Raw genomic sequence first — 19,801 nt, 5'->3', positions numbered from 1 at the left:
CTAGTAAATCGAGGTATCTTGATTGTGGTTTTGATTCACTTTTCTCTAATGACTAATGACGCTGAAATGTTTTTATATGCTTTTAGCCACTTTCATATCTTCTTTTTTCTACCCCAATTTTAAGTACAGCTTAATTTAAGACACTGCATTTTCACTTGCCCTACAGTGCTCATAAAGTACAGTGTTATTCCTTTCACTGTGCACATGTTTCAGAGTCACATAGCAAGAATGCAAGAATGCTCATGGCACCTTAACTTTTACTGCCATGAAATTTGTTACAAACTTGGATCCTTTAATGTTTGGTGAAACAATGCTAAGTCTATGCTCAGATTGGTTTAATTAACTTCTTCAATGGTCAGTCCGGAAAAGGCACCACCAGATGGAGATGCTCCACCATTAAGAAGCTCTGCATTCCTCCTGGCAGGCTCCCCACACTCTGGTACAACTTGGTAAAGACAGATTTTTAGACTTTTTCTAGCTATTTGTGTTGATTTCAAATTCTTCCTTCTCTGTCATCTGATTCTTATCAAGTCAGTTGATGATTTCATTACACTGAGAATCTTCTTGGAGCCTCCCTGATGGTGCAAGGGTTTAAGATGCAACCTATGAAGCTGTCCGCAGCCACTGCAGCACGAGTTCGATTCCTGGCCGGCCAGGGAGCTACCCACATGGCGCAGCAGACCTCTCCTGGCTCAACCCCTGCTCTCCTTAGCAGTGTACTTTGTTCCATCTGCCTGTTCTGTTCCCCACTCTGTCTCTGGTGAATCCTCTCACCCCCCGTGCCTCTGGCCTGTACCCCAGCTCTTGTATGCATAAATAAATAAATCTTTTAAAAAAGAAAAAAGAATCTTCTTATTTGTCTTCATCATTCATCTTGCCTTGAAGTTTTTCAAGGAAAACACAGGATTCAAGGGAATTCTTGGAAGGCAACTTGTCCCGTTGCTTCTCATCTTCAGCTTTGTACTTCTCAGCTTTCTGGACATATGCCGATGTCTTCCTCGCTCTTATCTATAGTGATGTGATCTGATTCTCTATTCCTGTACTCATCCACAGCAGAGATGTGGAGGATGCCATTAACATCAGTATCCAAAGTGACCTCAGTGTGAGGAACTCCACAGGCTACAGCAGGTGAGTTTGTGAATTCAAATTTTCCAAGCAACTTGCTATGTTAGGTTATGGCATGCTCACCTTTGTAAATCTGAATGAGCGCACCAGGCTAGTTGTCAGAGTAGGCAGTGAGATCTGTGTTAGCTTAGTAGGAATGGTAGTGTTGTGCTAATGAGAACAGATATGACTCCACCAGCAGTTTTAATGCCAAGGGAATGAAGAGTAACATCCAAGCCCTAAATCTTGAATATTTTCAGAAGATACAATGGCGGCCTAGTCAACTGCACCATAACTAACAACTCACCAGGTTTAATGCTGTTATTCAGTTCTTTTCCATTGACAAGTTCATAGACATTTCTAAATCTTGGGGATATGTGCAGAAACTCCCATTAGTACAATATCATGTATCTGTCTCGTTTGGAATCCTGCAGGGCTTTCTCTACTGGGTACAGACTACCAAGGAACAAGTCAGAATTCAATTTTTTAAATCAGACATGGCTAAATGGAGTATAGAAGACAAGTCCTTCATAAGAGCAATCAATGTCAATTCTGGCCTGTGTTTTAGAAGAAAGAATGTACTTATCATCTTTGTAATCAGCATAGAGGCAACAGACAACCCTCTTGTTTTCTCTGATGGCTTTCTTGTATTTGCACCTGGCCTTTGCAAAAAAATGATTGACCATTTGTTTGTCAAAGTCTTTTGTATCTATCTGGGTCTCTCTGGCACCAGAAGACAACTTAGTTTTGTGGCAAATTTTTGGGCCTTGGTGGCTGTGTCTTTGACTGACTCTGACTGGGCATATTTGCCCATAAAAGGATGGGTAATTTGGGGGTGCTGTTATTGAGAAACCATTATTAGGAATAGCCTTTCTTCTTTTTTCTCTCTATGCAGCACTAATTTTATTAAAGATATATCACATTAGGAGTCTGTTTCCTTTGCCTTTGTGTGGCAGATGGCTGGATTCCTTCTAGAGCATGCATCTCTCAATAGTTTGAGGTCCCTGGGGGTACCTTCAGTTACGTGTTAATAGATTGATACATCAAAACTGCCGCCTCCTAGGTCATAGGTCAGCACATTTCTTTCTACTCCAATCTTTTTGTCACACACATAATTTGCAAGTATATCTCCCATTCTATGGGGTTTTTTTACTTTCTTGAGAATATCCTTTGATGACAAGAATTTTTAATTTTTATGAAATCCAAATTATCCCTTTTTTTTCTTTTGCTGTTTGTGCTTTTAGTGTCATATCTAAGAAATCGTTGACAGATTAAAGATCATGACAATTTTTCTTTATGTTATCTCCTACAAGTTTTCTAGTTTAGCCTTATAGTTAGGTCTTTGAGCCAGTCTGAGTTCATTTTTTATACTGTGTGAGGTTGGGGTCCAAGTTCACTCTTGTGGATTTTTTGTGTCCTGGCTCTTTCTGGCAAAGGCCTTTTCCCCCTGTTGAATGGTCTTGGCACTCTAGTAAAAAATCAATTGACCGTAGAGGTATGGGTTTGTTTCTAAACTCAATTCTATTTCATTGACCTATATGTCTATCCTTATGTCAGTATCACACTCTCCTTATGTTGATACTGTAACTGCTTATGAAGTAACTTTGTTATGTATTTTGAAATTGGGAAGAATAAATCCTTCAACTTTGTTCTTTTTTTCCCAAGTTTTGACTATTTGGGGTCCCTTGTAAATCTATATGAACTTTGGATCAGCTTTTCCATTACCACAAAAAAGATTGTTGGGATTTTCATATGTTGGGATCTCTAGATCACATTTTAATTACTGCCATTTTTTTTTTTTAATAGAGGCATGTTTTTATTTATTTTTATTTATTATATTTGTTTATACATGCACTGGGTACAGTCAGAAGCGCGGGAGGGTGAGAGAATTCACCAGAGCCAGAGTGGGGAGCAGAGCAGGCAGAAGGACTGAAGTACACTGCTGAGGGGAGCAGCGGGTGGCAGGAGAGGTCTGCGCACCATGTGGGATCCTCCTCCGGTGGCCGGGGAGCAGCCGGGGATCGAACCGGCGCCGCAGAGGCCGCAGGCAGCTTCGCAACCCAGCGCTCAACCGCTGCGCCACCGGGGAGGCCCTTAATTACTGCCATTTTAACAAAATTGAGTCTTCCAGTTTATAAACACAAGGCCTTTGCATTCATTTAGATCTTCTTTATTTTAGCAATGCTTTATTGTTTCCAATGTGTGAATCTTAGTAAAATTTATTCTTAAATCTTGTACTCTTTTTAATAGTATTGTAAATAGAATTGTCTGTTTTATTTTTGGATTTTTCTTTGCTAATATAGAGGAATACACCTGATTTTTATTTTGGTATATTTTTAGTGTCCATTTTAACTCCTTGTTTCATTTCTCTTTTTTTTTTTTTCAGAACATGAAAGGGAAAAAGAGGTGTTATTTAGTCAACACTTGATGTGCGCATATTTGGTAGCTAAGGACATACAACAAAGAAGATCAGACAGGACAGGTGTGCGTGCTGACAAAAGAGGTGCCAAGAATGGAACTTTGGTGAGCACTGGTGATTGGGGGCAGTTAGAAAAAGACTCACTTATGCAGTGGCCTGGGAAGCCAAAGTCAGGTAGGAGGAAGACTATGTTTTATTATTCACTGCCATCTAAAAGTCCATCACAAAGCTTAAAGTCTTCTCCTGTTTCATGTACTAAGCTTCTACTTGATATTTGACATCATGGTTTTGCCCTTGAAAAATAAGTCTGGAGACCACCAAATCAGATTTCTTCTGTGTTCTTTTGGTCCTAAGATTTAACAACTCTTGTGTCTGAGATGAAGAAGTAATAAATAGGTTACCACGGTGGTATGTTAGTAAATGTTGAACAACTGACTGTCCAGAGAGAAAAGTCCTAACATTTGTAACATTTGCTAAATTCCATTATGTTAAACCAAGATTTGAAGATATCAAATGTGCTATCACTGAATTCAGAATTGAAAGAAGTATGCAATATTGCAATATTATTCAGTATTTCCACCATACAGATGCAATAGGTATAAATACTTTAAGAACATAGATGAAAGTGGCAAGTTGAGTATTTATTACCTTTGTTTTTAATATAACTTAATATAATTTGTTTCATTGCTAGTTTGTAAGCTTAATTTTTAATAATAGCTATATTCAACAATTGGCCTACAAAATTCCTGAATCATCTGCTTATGATTTAGGTTTAGCCAGGAATCTGTAGGTTATATTTAGGTCTAAATCTAGAAGCTAGCACGCAGCGGAAGTTGATGAGTTTGTTGTCTCTTCTCATCATGGGGCATCGCAGTAAGAGACCATGACCTACAAAATTCCTGGTTATTAAACAATCAGCTAATAAAAGATAGCACAAGCCAACTCCAGCCTGGGCTTGGGATACCCTGTGAGCTAAGGAACTTATGGAATGGAAGATCATGGGAGATGATGTCAGACACTTCTTTCACAGACTTAACTTCTTAGAAAATTTGGACAGGTCACAGAATCTCAGTTTCTTCATTAATAAAATGGGATGATAATATTTATGCCTCAAGTTAGTTATCAAGATTAGAGACAGGGCCTCCCCGGTGGCGCAGCGGTTGAGCACTGGGTTGCGAAGCTGCCACACCCTCTGCAGCGCCAGTTCGATCCCCGGCTGCTCCCCGGCCACCGGAGGAGGGTCCCACATGGCGCGTGGAACTCTCCTGCCGCCCGCTGCTCCCCTCAGCAGTGTACTTCGGTCCTTCTGCCTGCTCTGCTCCCCGCTCTGGCTCTGGTGAATTCTCTCACCCTCCCGTGCTTCTGACTGTACCCAGTGCTTGTATAAATAAATAAATAAATCTTTAAAAAAAAAAGATTAGAGATAATCCATAATGTGTTCAAAAATGCTAGTTGAACAGTATTTTGCCATAGATTTAAGCATAGTTTCTATTTTAATTTGTACACAGAAAAACACTTGAGAGTCACCCAGGGAACAGTTGGGAGTTTACCAAGTTCCACCTTGGGTAGAACATTTGCATGAAGACACAGACGCAAATAAGTTTCACTTGTCACATTACATGGGTAGAGCCTTGGAAATCTCCTGGAGGAGAAGCAGTGTCAGGCTCATGGCAACCCTAGAAAACTGGGGGATCAGACTGTGATTGTGTGTCCCCTACAAAGTCTTCTTGTTTCCCTAAATATACTCCTGGCCAACTACTCACAAACGTGATGATTCTACCCTTCAAATTTCTTTTTTCCTTTTTTTTCCCCCCTTTTCCCTTTACATTTCAAATGTGGTACCAAAAGGGAGCGAGAGTTTGCCCTGAGCACAGCACAGGATCAGCTTATTAGTCAGTCTGGAGGGCAGAGAGCAGGGCCCCAGGGGAAAGTCACCTGCGTCAGGCATACATTTATGGGGGTGGGGGGGGAAACTGGAGCAAAGGTTCTGATGTGGAGCAGGGCTTTGCAGGGGCTGTTGGGACATGAAAGAAAGGAAGATACCAAGCAACGGAGGGAAGGAAGGGGCAAGAAGAGACATAAAACCAGTTCTGCTCCACCTCCGTGAGCCTCTGATTTCACACCACCCCGTGAGAAAGCTAACATCCTCTTTGCTTTTCTGTGTCCTCAACTGCTAGTGCCAGGGATACAGTTAATCAGGAAGTAGAAGCACAGTGGTTGGCACTTGATCCACCTTCAACTCGTTTGTCAACATTTCACAGCCTCTTTGGAGAGGCCTGTGGAAAGATGAGCTGAGAGGTATAATCCTTTCGCCCTGGGGAAACCAGGTGTTGTTATTTTTTTTTTTTTTTTTGACCCCCTGGTAGACTGTTCACTTACAAAATAACCATTGCTGCCCATCAATCATCTTTCAGGTGTGGAAAATCCAGCGTTCTGACAGGCTCTTCAGAGAGTAGGGGCTGAGTATGACGGGAAATGTGTTCTTATGCTCATCTGGGGGTCCCTGTCAAGTCACCTGGTTTCTCTAAGCTTCCATTTCCCTTCCATAAATTAGAGATAATAACACCTACCTTGCAAGGTTGTTATGGGAATAAAGTGCTTTGCCCAATACTATGGTAGGTACTCAATAAATCGGAGTAACTGGTATTATTATGACTGCCTGTAGACTTTCAGCAAGTTATTTCATCCATCTTGATCTTAATTTCCTCATTTGTGCACTGTGGGTTGGTTGATCTGGAAGGCGTCTGTGGTTCTAGCATTGTATTATTCCATGGCAAACAAGATTCTTTGCCTCCGTGCTGGCCCTGCCTAACTAGAGCAAGAGATTAGGCCTTTGCTGTTGCAATGTCCAGATAGCAAAGACCTTTGACAGCTAAGAAGACTTGCTCACCCCTCCCCTTGAACAGAGTTCCAAGGCTCTGGGACAAGGAGCACACTGGGGTGTTTCTCTAACCACAGGATCAGAAGGGGAGAGAGGGTGCTAGGCAGCAGGACCCCGGTGTGTTGAAAACAATCACCCTGAAACGCTGCCCAGAGGGGGAATAGATGTGATCACAGGCCAAGGTCATGACAGATGTGTGAACATTTGCTCAGGGCCCCAGGACCATCTCCTGGGGTTCTACCACCCACAACAGGTGGCAGCAGAGGAAGGATAGATGCTCTATATTTTCAAAAGGAAATTTGCCCCAGACTCCAGGTGGACGAGGCAGTCTTTTCTTTCTGGATAAGGTCTCATGAGTGATTATGAGAAAATGAAACAGAGAAAGAGAGAGGAGGTAGATGAAGCCAAACTTCAAGCTTGGATCGGAGGACATGGAAAGTGGCTTGAAGGCAGAGGAATCCCATAGATGCTCTTAGCTTTGCATAGTGTTTTGAGTTGTCCTAAAGTCCTTAACTCAGGCACAGAATGGGATAAGGATTGAGTGCCTTGGGCACAAAGCAAGAGGAAAGGTTTCTTTCTTTCAGCTCTGGGCCTTCAGGCAAAATGCTAAGGGGTCAGTCTGACTCATTTCCAGAATATCTTTAGTCATCCAGCTACAGAGAGAAAGAGAAGGTGGCAGGAGGAGGGAGAATGGGTAGGAGTGGGAAGAAAAAGAGAAAAAAAAAAATCTATAATTATGTGTAGGGCACATTTTCTACCATGTATGTTTTCCCAGTGCTGATTTCTTCGGGGGCCTCCCCTCTTTTCCATTGGTGATTTCCAGATGTCAGCTTAAGGAGCTGGTTTCCAGCTGGTAGAAAGAATTGTTCACTAAGAATAGTCACAAGACCCCGGGCCTTTGGATGACAAGTCGCAGGGTTTCTGTCACGCCCCAGCTGGACAGTCTCTGCTAAATGACAGGCTTCTTGAATAGTTTCCTTACACATCTTGTACTGCGATACACTTTCAAGATCATATTTCAGTTTTTAATACTGTCATTCATTGTGTGCCATCCATGGCATGGCCTCCTCCTCAGTAGGAAAGAAACCCCTCGCACAGAAAAGTGACTTGGATGAGCAGGGGCCACCCCCCATCCAGTCACAGCCCAGCTGGCTTTTTATGTGTTGCTGCCACCTTGTCTCCAGCCTGGATTCAGAAGGTGAGAGCAGCAAAAGGAACCTAAGCTATCACGTGTCCTCATTTAATACCCCCCCCTCACTGATCCATCACACCGGGGACCTACTTTATATCCATGGACATCCAGCAAATCCTCACAACAGAAGCACCAGCCCTGTAGAATGCCCTGCCACTTAAGGAAATGTTTATGTTATGAGCTCCTGGTAAGACTCTCTTTAATTAGGGGACATTCACTTGCACGCACGATTCTATTATCTGGTGAGTCGAATAGTTTGCTAAGGTTGTTATAATAAGATACCACAGACTGAGTGGCTGAAACAACAGAATTTAATCCTGAAACTCCTGGAAGGTAGAAGTCACAGTCAAGGTGTTGGCGGGTTTGGTTTCTCCTGAAGCCTCGCTCCCTGGCTTGCAGATCGCCCAATTCTCACCAGGTCCTTACAAGATCTATTTTCTGTGTGTGTGCACCCCAGTGGCCAAATTTTGGACTCAGGTTAAATTTTTTTTTAAGATTTATTTATTTATGCACACAAGAGCTAGGGTACAGGCCAGAGGCGCGGGGGTGAGAGGATTCACCAGAGACAGAGTGGGGAACAGAACAGGCAGACTGACTGAAACACACTGCTGAGGGGAGCAGCGGGAGAGACAGGAGAGGTCTGCTGCGCCATGTGGGTTTCTCCCTGGCCAGCCGGGGATGGAACTCGTGCTGCCGAGGCTGCGGATTGCTTCATAGTGCTGTGCTTAAGCCCTTGCGCCACCAGGGAGGCCCTCAGGTTAAATTTTGTCTCCTAAGGACACTCATGAGATTGGATTATATATGCCCTGCCCTAGTTCCTTGTTTTAACTTAATCGTCTTTTTAAAGACCCTGTCTCTAAACACAGACACATGCTGAGGTATTGGAGGCTAGAGCGTTAACATGTGAATTGGAGGGAAACACATTTCGACCCATGACATTGAGCTTTTCTGCTTTTTGTTGCCCATCTTTACTGGTGTCCAATGTATGTGTGTGGTCAAAGCGGCCATACCCAGTGTGGTGGCATCTGGGAGATCAGGAACATTATGGAGCCAAGAAGGTTGTGGGTGTGCAGAGACTCTGTAAAATCCCTCTCAGCAGGGTAACTAAAGCTTGGGAAACTTGGAGGGTTCTAGGCACAAGAAAATCAAAAAGGCATCAGCAGTTCTTCTATCTCTTAAGATTGGGAATCTGGGGGAACTTTGGGGAAAGTAAACTAAATACACAGAAGTCCTGCTTTGTGACTCGGGGGCGGGGGCTGCCAGAGAAAAAGGTCACTTGGCTTCTCATGCATGAAAAGAGGGTGTTGGTGCCAACTGACTCTATTTATTGAGGGGGTAATGTGAGATGATGTAGCTCTAGCACCTAGTACCTGGCCTGGCACATAGCAAGTTGTCTGTGCATAACAATGGGAGCTGTTTTTATGATTGCCATTGTTTTTAGTGAAACTTTGCAAGAAATCATAGAGGGAAGGCAGAGTGGAGAAATCTGCAAGAAACTCCTCTGGCCTACAAAATAACAAAAGCTGACTTTATATGACTCCCCCCCCCCCGCCCCTTTTATGGGTAAAACCAAGGAGTAAAGATACAATTGTAAAATTGCAATCCATGTTGTCAAAAAGGAATAAATGCAACCAGGATCATCTGGGATTTTATTGAGAGAATGACAAGAACATTTGACCCCACCCTGAGGGTAAGGATCAAATGCTGAGATCTCAGCCCCTCTACTGTTTTCTTGTGACCCCAGAAAAGTCAAAATCCTCAGTCTGAATGATTTGGGGCAATGTATGCATGATACTGAGTGGGAGGACTCCGAGTTCAGCACAGAGTGAAAATTTTCCATTTTTATTGCGGCTCCGTCATTGGTCTGCTAACATGAAGAAAAGGGATAAAAATAACACAGACCAGAATTAGGGGGTGGGAGAGCGAGCAATGTGAAGGACCTGAGAAGGAGAGTTAAGGAAAAAATTGACACCAGAATTAAAATCAATGTCACTGTGATTTGGCCACTTGAGATTTCTTTAGAGTCGCCACCCCCTTGATTTACCAGGTAAGGAAACTGAGGGTCATAAGGGCAGATTACTTGTCCAGGTCTACAGTGAATAACTCTGGGTCTCTGAGCTTCAATCTAGCACTCTTCCAATATTCAGGGATTAAAGAAAAGAAAGAGGGGCCAAGGTGGGGAAGGGGGAGTAAAAAGAAAAACAAAAACCACTTCTATCCAAGTCCCAAGATCTCTGATTGGTTAGCTGGCAACTTGCAGCTTCATGAAAGGAAACTTGACTCCAAGAACTTCAGCCAGGAGAAGGCCCTGAGGATGGAGGCCCAAGGTTAAAACAACAAGAGGTTGCAGTTGAGCAATGGATGGCAAAACTCCAGGCACCGGAAGGGAGCAAAAGCACCTGCTCAGGTACTGAAGCATGACAGTACTTGGGCAGCCCTCACCCTAAAAGAGAGAAGCTGGAGAAGAGCAAAGTAAAAGGTTTAATTTAAAAAACTCAGCTTACAACAGTCAGGTACAAGCACATCGGTAGACTTTCTCGTTTCATTTTTTTTCTTGCTGCATCTTGCATCTACATCCCCCTTCCTAATTTTGAGGAATCCCTTTTGGATTCAGAGCATTCTTCTATCAGCAGCACCTCAAGAGTTAAGCAGAAGTAGTGAACCCAGTATAACTATATTATAATCTCTGACTGTAAGCCCACACATGCTTGTTACAAAAACGAAAAGGCAGAAATCTTTGACTGTCGAAGAGACCACAAGGTTCATGGATGCAACCACCCAGGACCCTGAACCATGTAGTCATGCAGTCACGGTGATGCTGGATGGCCTTCAAGGTGGGCAGCATCATGGTGCATGTCCAAGGATTGTGACCAGAGTCGGCAATGCTGGTGGCATCCTGGTTGTATTTTATTAATTTATTTCCCTCCATTGTTGACCTGCATCCAACTAGAATCCTCGCCCCTACAGGCACCATTTCGCACCTGCAACAGGAGAAGTCATGGAGTTTTAGAAGATTAGTACTCACTGTATTTGTGAGTCTTACAGAGGTAAAAGATGTAAGAGCTGGATGGAAAATAACAAGGTTCACAGTTGAACACACACTGGGAAAACACATTTGCAAAACCATCTATGATACTTGCTCGAATCACTGATGGGATGTTGGAGACAGACTTGGCTGGACAGTCCAGCCACTACTGCTCTCCTTTAAAGACAGACCCACGTTCAAGTGGGAGGTTTAGAAACTTGCCTAGGGTCACGCAGGTAGCCAAGTGGCGGAATGCTTGGAAGTTGTTGGGTTCAATTGGGCTTTGAAATGTCAGGGATAAAAGAGGCTTTGGTTCCTTTTAAAAAGAGGAATTAGATGCTAAAGGTCTGGTCTGGATTATACAATCTGCACCAAAGACTTCCTTAGCTCCATAAACAATGAAGTATTGATTGAGAGAGAAAGACAGTTGAGAACTATTTCCTGGTTGGAACAAAAAAGACAACCCTAGGATTTTTAATTCTTGCTGAGAAAGTTATATTGTCATACATTCTCCTTGCCTTTCTTCGTTGGTCATAGAAGAGAAAAAAGGGAGAAACCTCTACTGGACATGGGGACAACACTCTCTGATTTTGTGTTAGGCTCCAACGTTGCAGGTCCAGACCCTGGGCTTCCCTTTCCTTCTTTGCATCAAGCCCCAGAAATTTATCTTGTTTCAATTTCCTCTCCAAAATTTTTCCCACCAACTCTGTCTCCTTGAATTCTTATCACTCCGCCATCCCGCCCCCAAATATCTATGGAGTAAGAGTATCTCATTACCGTTGTCCTCAAAGAGAAATACAAGTCCTTTATTCTTTTAGGGATTTTCTCCCAAAGAATTCAGCACAAACAGGGGACAGCAAAAATGAAGCAAAGGGGGAATTACAAAGTTTAAGAACTATACAAGGAGGGCCTCCCTGGTGGCGCAGGGGGTTGAGCGCCTCGCTGTGAAACCATCCGCAGCCTCTAAAGTACGGGTTCAATCCCAGCCGGCCAGCGAGGGTCCCACATGGCGCAGCAGATCTCTCCTGTCACGCCCGCTGCTCCCCTCAGCAGTGTATGTCGTCAGTCTGCCTGTTCTGCTCCCCGCTCTGTCTCTGGTGAATCCTCTCACCCTCCCGTGCACCTGGCCTATACCCCGGTTCTTGTACAAATAAATATTTTTTTAAAAAAACTAAAAAAAAAAAAAAAAAAAAAGAACCATACAAGGTTCACATAGTCCTGGTTCTTACATGTTGAGCCAAGACAGTACTAACTATAGCTAATGTTTCCTGGAAATTTATTATTCAGCAGTTACTGGGCTGAGTGTTTCAGCAGGTTTTATCTCACTTTATATTTCCAAACCCTGTGCATTTCATTAACAGGACTGATAGCAAGAGATAGTATGTCATTTTTCCAAGGTCAGTTGTTAGTTAACTGCAGATATGGAATTTGAACCATGTCTGACTGGCTTTATATCTAGTGTTCTTTCACATTTTATTTTATTTTTATAATACTCACTACCATCCTTGTCCTTTCTTTCCCTCCCCACTACACTTTTTGGATAATAAGTTCTGATTTAATTTCTGATTTATCTTTCTTTTATTTCTTTTTGAGAATATACATATACATGTGAGCACACACACAAAGATTAAAACTGGTGTTTTCTTTGTTATGCCCAATTGAATGCTTAATCTTTCTTTTAACAAAAACAAGTTTTTTTTATTTTATTTATTTTTAATTTAAATTTTATTTTTATATTCCCCATACAATTACAACCCCCTTATTTTTACCCCAAGCCCTCCTTTCCCCACCCCCACCCCCCCATAGAGTCTCTGGTTCATAGTTGTTTGTTGATTTTGATATTTTCTTTCTTATAGTTATTCTTTTTCATGGTCCCTTATTTAAGTTTTCTAGATTCCTGCTATGAGTGAGACCATCCGGTATTTTTCTTTTTCTTTCTGGCTTATTTCGCTGAGCATTATCCCTTCCAGCTGTATCCATGTTGCTGCAAATTGCATGTGTTTATCTTTTTTGAATGCTGAGTAATATTCCATGGTATATATGTACCACATCTTCTTGATCCAGTCATCTATTTTTGGGCATTTGGGTTGTTTCCAAAGCTTAGCTATTGTAAACAGTGCTGCTATAAACATAGGAGTGCAGGTGCTCTTTGGAATTGATGTTTCTGTGTCCTTTGGGTAAATACCTAGGAGTGGAATTGCTGGATCATATGGAAGCTCTATGTTTAGTAGGTCCAGAAATCTCCACACAGCTCTCCATAGTGGTTGGACCAGTTTGCACTTCCATCAGCAGTGCAGGAGAGTTCCTTTTTCTCCACAACCTCGCCAACATTTGTTATTGCTAGTTTAACAAAAACAAGTTTTTTTTTTAAAGTCAATTAAGTCCAAAGGAAAGAATTTCCAGAGGCAAATAGGAGGTCATTTGTAGGACGTGAATGCCTATTAGATGATTGACAATAGATTCAGAGGGATTTTGCAAGATTGTCTCACAACTCCAAGATAGTTTTTTAAAAATGTCTACAGTAGGGCCTCCCCTGGTGGCACAGCGGTTGAGCGCTGGGCTGTGAATATGCCCTCAGCCTCTGCAGTGCCGGTTTGATCCCTGACCGCCAGGCGAGGGTCCCACATGGCGCGCAGACCTCTCCTGACCCGCCTGCTGCTCCCCTCAGCAGTGTGTTTCGTCAGTCTGCCTGTTCTGTTCCCCACTCTTGCTCTGGTGAATCCTCTCACCCTCTCACGCTTCTGACTGTACCCAGTGCTTGTATAAATAAATAAATAAATCTTTTCAAAAAATAAAATAAAATGTCTACAGTAATAATTTCAGAAATAAAGGTGTGCACAAGTTGGAATTGTTCCTAACATAAAATAAACACCCGGTGTAATCCTAATAAAATTTAGGTACCTAAATGACAAGTTCCAAATAGTGTCACAAATAAGGAAGCCTGTTTATTACTACATCAAAAGTAGTAACAACCACTCTTCAATTCCAGTCCTCCAAACTTCATCCATTTTTCAAAAAATAGCAACAGAAATCCAATTCATAAGCACCTACAAATACCTCAAATCTAAATTGTCAGCAACACTTATTCCATAATACTTTGTCTTTCTCCCTTACTCTCTCCCTCTCCCCTAACTTTTTCACATGTAGATCAACTTAACCTATCTGCCTAGTCTTCCCCAGTTTCTTTCTACTTCTCTGATCCTATTTCTACCTACCTATCTCTTTATTTTTTTTGATCACTGAAGATCTAGAAAACTGAGCTTGCCATGATTCTTCTTTCATGGGCAAGAAAGGAATACTCATCTGCTGGTAAAGCAATTGCCTACACACCCGCCAGTAACTCATCAAATTGCAGTTTATTGAAGAAATGTATCAACTATGTCTCCAGTAAGGAGAAAGAAAAAACATCAATTATTTGAATAGAGGAAATTTAACATAAAGAACTGTTAAGTAGTAGAAAGCAACTGACTGGTAAAATAAGTAAGAGTGATTGATGCCTAAGGAGTTCAGAAGAAGTGGATGCAATAAAAAGAAGCTTCTGTCTCTAGGGTAAAGGAACCTGGACAGAGAAGAAGATAAGGACTTAGGAAAAGACATCTTCAAAGAGGATGTGGCTACTAAAGAACACACAGCCCAATAGTGATGAACTTTGCAGAAAACACAGGGCTAGAGCTATCTCTAGTAGCAGTCTTTTATTGTCAGAGATTGCAAGCTTAAAAAAACCACAGTACGGAGAACAAGTAGTTAGGCCAACTGAATTTGTCCACATGAGTTGATGGGTCCTTGTGTTGAATAACAACAGTGGAAAGCCACACCTGGAAGGCAGCTCTCTGTCCGAGGTTATGTTCTTGCTGTATTACCCCAGTGCCTCCTTGATGCAACCTAACATTCTGCCAGTTGGCAAAGGAGAAGTGTTAATAGGGTCTGGCTCTGGTACCACAAAGCTGTTTAAAGAAGAGCAACCTCGGAGCTGAGAGACAATAAATTGACAAAAGGCACAAGCCCTCACCAGCCAGAGTTGATGCCAGGTCTAAACAACCAGTATAGGCTTACTTACTGGTTGAGTATTACTAGTACGTTGTGCAAAATATTGCATTTTCTAGACTCTTGTTTTAGCTTTCTGATGTGTCCCTAGAGCTTACATGGTAGAAAAACCTGGCATATAGGACATAGCCAGAACTCAGGAATCAAAGTAATTGTATAGGACCAGGGCAAGTGACGGAGGGTGGAGGTGGGTAAGCAGACATTTATAAAGTACAAGTTGTGAGCCAGACATTGTACTTGGTGAGCTATAGGCATATCTCATTTAAAGTTTACAACAGTCTTAGAAGGTTGATGATATTCCTGCCTTCTAGGTGAAAACACTGAACTTCACAGATTTTGGGTGATTTGATGAAGACACACAGCTAGTAAGTGGTGGAAAGGGGATGAGTTCAGGTCAGTTTAATGGTCAGCAAAATCTTCTCCACCTGTTTCTTGGAGACACGTGTTCAGCTGCTATCATTCTGTAAATTGTTGCTTCCCTCCCTGGCCAGTGATCGAACTTGGGCTGCAGCGGCTGCAGATAGCTTCCTAGTGCTGCATCTTAACCCCTTGTGCCACCAGGGGGGCCCTCCATGTACTTTATCATCAAAACACATACTACATTCTCCTCAGAACAAGCTGGCAGGCAGTTGGAGGAGATTCTGAAGCAAGGAAGAGAGAATTCAGACGTGAGACCAGTGGTCAGGTTTTGGGTGCCATGTCCTATAAGACCAAGACCATAAGACAGGACCAAGGACCCCAATTTTTCAGAGAAATAAGAAAATTAACAAGAAGACAATTGTAGAGCCAGAAATGTCTTCCTAGACGAGGGGGTTCAAGTTAGGAGTCTCAACATGAAGGCAAGAGATTGTTATAGGGTTATTAGAGCCAGGGACAAGTACAATGAAATAAAGAGTAGGGAAGAAAATGGTGCTTACAAATGTTGAAATATTTGTGATTCCATATCCCCATATCACATGGAGTTCTTTAGCAGGTATGCTAAATGCGTTTTAAACAATTGCTTCTTCTTTTCATGTTTGTGTATTTGCAGCCCTGTTTTCCTAATGGTTGTATCTGAGGGTAAATTAAATTCCTTTAAACCAATTGAACAAGAAGCTTGTAGCATAACGTAAACTTAGCAATTACTCTTTTTTTTTTAAATAATAAATTTTATTTTTATATTCCCCCATACAATTGCAAACGCCCCATTCTGACCCCAATCCTTCCCCTCCCGCCCCCCACCCCCCAAAAAGTGTCTCTGGTTCACAGTTTTTTGTTGATTTTGATTTTCACTTTCTTATAGTTATTCATTTTCCTGGTCCCTTATTTAAGTTTTCTAGATTCCTGCTATGAGTGAGACCATCCGGTATTTTTCTTTTTCTTTCTGGCTTATTTCACTGAGCATGATCCCTTCCAGCGCCATCCATGTTGCTGTAAATTGCATGTGTTTATCTTTTTTGAATGCTGAGTAACATTCCATGGTGTATATGTACCACATCTTCTTGATCCAGTCATCTATTTTTGGGCATTTGGGCTGTTTCCAAAGCTTAGCTATTGTAAACAGTGCTGCTATAAACATAGGGGTGCAGGTGCTCTTTGGAATTGATGTTTCTGTGTCCTTTGGGTAAATACCTAGGAGTGGAATTGCTGGATCCTATGGAAGCTCTATGTTTAGTAGGTCCAGAAATCTCCACACAGCTCTCCATAGTGGTTGGACCAGTTTGCACTCCCACCAACAGTGCAGAAGAGTTCCTTTTTCTCCACCCCCTCGCCAACATTTGTTGTTGCTTAGCAATTACTCTTATTGAAAAATTGAATTACTTAGCTACCTTTCTCCTCCCAGCTCGTGTGCCTACTCCCTGCCATCAAATTCACTCCTCTCAACTGTATAATGGAGTAAAGTCATCAAACACCATAATTCTAGAACTAGACTTCACAGAAAAAGAACTGGAAAGCTTGCCAACAGGAAAGTCCTAAAGAGTCATCCATTTGACTGATTTATTATCCTCTGGTAGCCACCCAGCTTATTCAATGTCCCAGAAACTGAAAGTTTGGAATTCTATTGACTCATTTTGCTTCATTACCTGGAAAAGTTATATTTTATCACTTGGTCAATGGATGCAGAGAAAGCACTTTCCAGTCTGTGAAACACTTCCATATCATTTGAGCCTCTTAAGACCTCCTGCACTCACTGAACTGGAATTTTGTAGGCTCAGAATAATAGAATCATTTTCTTTAAGATGACAGCTCATTGCTAACTGAACTGGACAGGATTTCTGACTCCAAGTTCAGTCCTCCCTTCATATTTCATTGTTTCCTCCTTTCTGTCTATGCTTTGTTCTCTATTTTATCTCAGTCACTGCCATGATCATAACAAAGACTTAGTCATTGCTAATAATCTACTTATAACGTGAGTTTTTAACATTTCAGTCACCATTCACTTTTGTTCTTCCCACTTACTTTCTCTTGATCTTGACCCTAACATCTCTCTCTTTTTTTAAAAATTTATTTATTTATGCATACAAGAGCTGGGGTACAGGCCAGAGGTGTGGGGGGTGAGAGGATTCACCAGAGACAGAGTTGGGAGCAGAACAGGCAGACTGACTGAAATACATTGCTGAGGGGAGCAGCGGGCAAGACAGGAGAGGTCTGCTGCGCCATGTGGGTTGCTCCCTGGCTGGCTGGGGATCGAACTTAAGCTACAAAGGCTGCGGATTGCTTCATAGTGCAGTGCTTAACACTTGTGCCACCAGGGAGGCCCGACCTTAACATCCCTTTGACCCCTCCATGACCTAACCCAGTAGTAGGGTTGTAGAATGCTCCATGGTATTGCCTTCCCAACTTGCCCATTCAGATCCTACAGTGTATCACTGTCACCATTCCCTCACATTCAAATTCTGCTCTAATGCCTCCATCTCCTTCTGGGAAAGTTCCACACCTGGGGAAATCTAACTTGCTACCAACTTGGTCATTGCAGTTGGGCAGACAAATGTAGCCAGAGGAACACACACTCACCCCCCACGCCACCCGGAGTCTGTCAGTCTCTGTGGGTTGCCTTCAATCATAGCATCCGTCTTTTCCACCTAGGTGCTCAGTGAGTTGAGAAATAATGCAAAGTGACTAGAGAGGCAAAAAATCACCTTTATTATTCATAGAGTCCAGAGGAGGGGGCAGGCTTTAGGTCTGTTGGTCAAAGTGCTTGCTATACTAAATCTCGGCAGTCATCCGCCCAGGAGCAATAATAGCCACAGCGTTGGACGAGGGCCCTAGCTCCATCTTTTCTCATAGTTCAACCATGTCTCACTATTTAATCACTACACTTCAGCCTGAGGCTCCATCACTTGAAATGGCGCTCCCTGAAAATGCTGCAGCAGCCTCTCATTGCTCCCATACATCCAGCCTTGCCTCCACTCTGCATTCATACAGCCAGCGTGAGGCTTTTAAAATCAGAGGCTCTCAACGTTGGCTTCACATTAAAATCACTGGGGAAGTTTTTTTTAAATCTTGCTGCCCAGGTCTCACCAATTAATTCAGAATGTCTGAGAGAGGGATGCAGGCATCATGCATGTTTCAAAGCTTCCCAGGGGATTCACAATGGAGCCAAAGTTGAGAATCACCTGACCCCTCTGCTCAAATCCCTACCTCCCCCATATCTTCCCATTTCATTCTGACTAAAAGGCAAACCCGTTAAAAAGCTTGCAGAGTTGCCCGTAGGCTCCCATACTCCGGCCTCATCTCCGGTCACACCAGCCTCCACATGATGCCTCCAACATGGTAAGTGAGCACTTCATAGGCGTCTACACACTTGTCCCCTCTGCCTAAAAGGCCTGTGCTTTTTTTTTTTTTAAGATTTATTTATTTATGCATACAAGAGCTGGGGTGCAAGCCAGAGGTGTGGGGGAGTGAGAGGAGTCACCAGAGACAGAGTGGGAAGCAGAACAGGCGGATTGACTGAACACACTGCTGAGGGGAGCAGCGGGCAAGACAGGAGAGGTCTGCGGCGCCATGTGTGTCACCTCCCTGGCCGGGAACTTGGACCAAAGCATTGATAGTGCTGAGACTTAAGCCCTAGGCCACAAAGGAGCACCTCCTCCACCACCCCACCCCCCTGCCCTGCCCAGTTTCTTTGATGAGAAGCAATGTGGTAGGAGAGTTTGAAGTTGGCTCTCAGACTTCATTGCTGAGCTGTCAGGTGATGTGACAGTACAGTAGAGAGAATTCAAGAGCAGAGCCCCTGGATCCCTGATCCCCACCCTCCCACAAAAGAGCATGTTCTCAGTGGTGGGGCCATCCGGCTGTTTACAGTTGAGCTGTTCTGGTTGGTTAGAATTCATGCCAGCATCTGTTCTGAGTGTTTACTATCAACATTGTGCTGCTCATTCAATGTTTTGAATATCATCCTCTTACTCAGTGTATAAATTTTAGCACATGACTTAAGCATTTTTGTGCCAGATTTTCCTTATTCTTTTCACCAGAGACTAATTGGAGTAGGAATTGGAGTAGGGAAGTCTACTTATTGCAATGACTGGCATCTGACAAAGAACAGCTCTGTACTTTGTGCTGAAATAGACCATCAGTCACGTATATGTAACTGCAAGGCCTGTCCAGAGGGACTGGGCTCTAGACAGCACCTTAAAAAAAAATCTTGTGGTTCTGGGAAAGCAGCAACACCTGATCAAAGATGGCAGCCAGCAGGAGGCTGATGAAGGAGCTTGAAGGAATCCACAATGAAAGTCTCCCATTACATCCAGATCGATGTAGTTAATTTGTTGACTTGACAGAAGCATATTGTTTCCAATAACCCTGCAGATGATAAGGGAGGCTTCAGGATCAAAATCAACTTTCCAGCAGAGTATCACATTTAAAACAAAGTTCTCTCACCCCAATAGCCATAAAAAGGGGCAGGTCTGCCTGCCAGTAATTAGGGCTGAAAACAGGAAGCCGGCAGCCAAGACTGACCCAGTAACCTGCTCCCTCGTAGCACTGGGGAATGATCCCCCCCCCCCAGCCTGAGAACCCTCTTTGGGCTGATCTATGAAGAATACTCTATAAAAAATTACGTGAACTGCTGACTAGCTTACAAAGAAATATGGGGAAAAGCGACCTCTAGACTAAAATCTGCTGTGATTGACTCAAGCAAGTGTGAGCAGAGACCCC

The 19,801-nt window shown here is 42.8% G+C and overlaps 1 pseudogene; it reads right to left on the bottom strand.

Moving 5' to 3' along the window:
* Positions 1-474: 474 nt before the first annotated feature.
* Positions 475-10,444, bottom strand: LOC119261319 (heat shock cognate 71 kDa protein-like; annotated as a pseudogene).
* Between the last annotated feature and the right edge of the window lie 9,357 nt (positions 10,445-19,801).

The sequence above is a fragment of the Talpa occidentalis genome, unplaced genomic scaffold (assembly GCF_014898055.3).
Source record: "Talpa occidentalis isolate TD23 unplaced genomic scaffold, MPIMG_talOcc4v2.1 talOcc4.6, whole genome shotgun sequence".
In the NCBI taxonomy this organism is placed as follows: Eukaryota; Metazoa; Chordata; class Mammalia; order Eulipotyphla; family Talpidae; genus Talpa; species Talpa occidentalis.
This window is presented reverse-complemented; position numbering and strand designations above follow the sequence as displayed.